Below are 3,030 nucleotides of genomic sequence, written 5' to 3'. Positions count from 1 at the left end.
TCTGCAGGAAATGCTTTCTAGTTAACTTTGTGTTCATAGTGTGTCAATTCATATTTTCGTCTTGTTTAATGAGTTGCAGTTTAATGTTATAGATGTACTTGCACAATCCATCATCATTTAATCTCTTGAGTGAAGCCTACATCTAGAAGGTTTCATTCCTAAATGTGTTTTGTTTGTAACCCAGTTTAAAATCCCCACATGTTTTAATGAGTGTTGATCATTTCAGTTCAAGTTTAAATGTGTAAGCATTTAAAATGTGATTTCAAAGGGTAAAAAAGTGTTACATGTTTGTTGTGTTATGTTAAAGAATGTTGCTGAAAGATGTCCCACCAGCATAGATGGGGTTAATAACAAGTGACAGGACCGTGAGCACAGTGTGACACAGACTAGGAGAGGTGTGTCGGAGAAACATGTGTAACAGAGATTTTCTGTCTTCATTTCTAAGTTAGCAGTGCACAAAACGGTGTGTAACTTGTGTCTTAAGGTTGTTGACAGGACAATCTGTGAGAAGAAGTCTAGCAGCATACTGAGAGGCGGGAAGACTTTCAGCACGAAGTTCAGACGGTTTATGTTTGGTGCTAATGCTAAAGCTAGCTGTTAGCCACCTGGAAGAATAGATTCAAGTCAGTTGATGACAAGTGAAGACAACTAGCTCTAGTTGGACTCACTCAGTCGACTGTTTGAGGAGCTCATCTGCTGTTTTCCACCTGAGGACAGAGAAGAGACACGGACGGAGGTTGGAGCCACTAGGACTTGGGAGTTTCTTCCGGCAAGAAGAGAGGATAGAGACAGTAGACGGAGTCTGTGGTGAGATGCTGATGCTGAGCCTGCTCCTGTGACTGTTGGAGGACGGGACTGGAACACCTCAGGTGCTTGTTTTATTTTGCTCACAGAGTGAAGCGGCCATTAAGTTTTGGGCGTCCACGAACACAAGCACCGCATCAGGCCTGCTGCGGTATATGTCAGTCTGTAATCATTTAAGTTGCTGCTTTATAGAGTGTATTAAGGTGTGGGGGCCACAACTTTTGTTTAAGTGACCTTGAGGTTGGTAAACTGAGTTTCTGAATTCATTAGAGGGTTAAGAAAAAAGGTTATATTGTGTTTTTGCCTCCAAACAGCTGGAGTGTTTTTCTTCTTTCTTGTTTTTGTTCTTTCCAGGCGCGATGGTCCAGCTGGGTGGAGTCGTGGCTTCTTCTCACCTGGGTTCCGTTTCCCGTCATTCCGCCGGCTACTTAAGCGCCGCCTCCCTTCTCCTCGGCGCCAGTTCTTCACTGCTATTTTCGTACTAATCAACCAGCCACCTTTCTGTCCGTTCTAAGTGACCAGTGACTTACCTTGTTTCTTGCCTAGGCCTCCAGCCACGCCACCCGGTTGTTTCTCGCCCTGGACCTGAGTTGTGCTTCGCCCTCGTGGTTGTTTTTCGTTCCTCCTTCAAGTTACCTCGTAGTTCGCCCTTGTGGTTGTTTTTGGTTATATTTTGGACTCAGCTCAGTTTTCTCCTCAGTGGTAGTTTTTTTGTTTTCTCTATTAAAGTGAGTAAATGTACCTGCTTCTGGATCTCCGTCTGTGATCGCACATAACATCATCAATATGACTACAGAGGGGAGCGCTACATGTTGTTGAAGTGTTTTCTATATTCACACATGTTTGTCGGAAATATTTTACACCAGAAAGTTCCAACAATTTTATCTTGGAACTCATTTGTACTAGTTATATCTACAACTCATGCTGATATACAACTGAAAACAAAACCATGCTGCATCTCAAAGAGCTTCAGTAAACCCAAACCTCCCTCATTGATCAGACAACTTGACAAGAGTAGAGTTACAAAATCATAAACTCAAAAAGCAAGAACTAAACCCCTACAGACATTCTACATCTGGGGTTGGGTGGGTTAGTAATGCATCATAAGTTCAAAACATAAGCAACAAAATCCAACCGATCAACCAATGAAATGTGAAGACTGGATCAACACCCAGATTTACCCTGACCCGAGGATCTGCAGTCTTGGGACTTCAGAGCTCACCCCACCACAAACTTTACATCACAACACATAAAACTATTGAGACTGACCTCAGAGTCTGCAGTCCACAACTCTCCAGAAAACCACGTAGCTGCTCCACATCCTGCAGGTGGTTCCCACTGAGGTCCAGATATCTCAGCTGGGAGGGGTTAGCCTTCAGAGCTGATCCCAGAGAGCTGATCTCTGACAAACCACAGCCAAACCACCTAATAAAACAATACAAGACATTGATAGAGCCATTGATACCACTGATCATCTAATAATATGGGATAACATTAAAACATACAGATGACTGTTACTGGGAGGGAAGAAAATAATAATTATTCACTGAATTACTGAGCAACATTTGAACATATGAGTAGATCTGATTTGTCATCAGAGCAACAGTGACTGAAGATACACATGTCTGTGGTCCTTTTCTGTCTGTCAGTCCTGACAGATGATTTAAAAACTGGACCTCAGCCTAATAATAACATTAACTGACCTAAGAACCTGCAGTATGCAGTGAGGACTGTCCAGTCCAGCACATAGCTGCTTCAGTCCTGAATCCTCCAGCCTGTTCCGGTTCATGTCGAGCTCTGTCAGATGGGAGGGGTCGGACTTCAGAGCTGAGGCCACAACTTCCCAGTGAGTCTCTGAGAGGTCACAGTCAGAAAGTCTGTGATGACAGAAATATCAGAACATTATGAAAGGGACACTTTAAGTAGTAGTGATCTCATTTGATCTGACTGTTTGACATGTAACAATAGTTCTGATCATTCTCATCGTCTCATTTTGACAGTGTATTTCACTTTATTCCTCTGTTGTAGGTTCTTCCAGCTGATATTGCTGAAAGATAAATTCTTCTCTTTCATGCAGAGACTTTAAAGAGATTCTGTGTTGTGTGACATCCTGATTGAACTGTTTGTGTAATGGTATGTGTCTGCATGTTTGCATACCATGATGTTGTGCTGCAGTTTTTGCAGTCTTTGTATCTATGTAGTTTGTGCAGCTCTTTGGCCACATGC

This window comes from Parambassis ranga, unplaced genomic scaffold (genome assembly GCF_900634625.1).
Source record: "Parambassis ranga unplaced genomic scaffold, fParRan2.1 scaffold_22_arrow_ctg1, whole genome shotgun sequence".
Classification (NCBI taxonomy): domain Eukaryota; kingdom Metazoa; phylum Chordata; class Actinopteri; family Ambassidae; genus Parambassis; species Parambassis ranga.
This window is presented reverse-complemented; position numbering follows the sequence as displayed.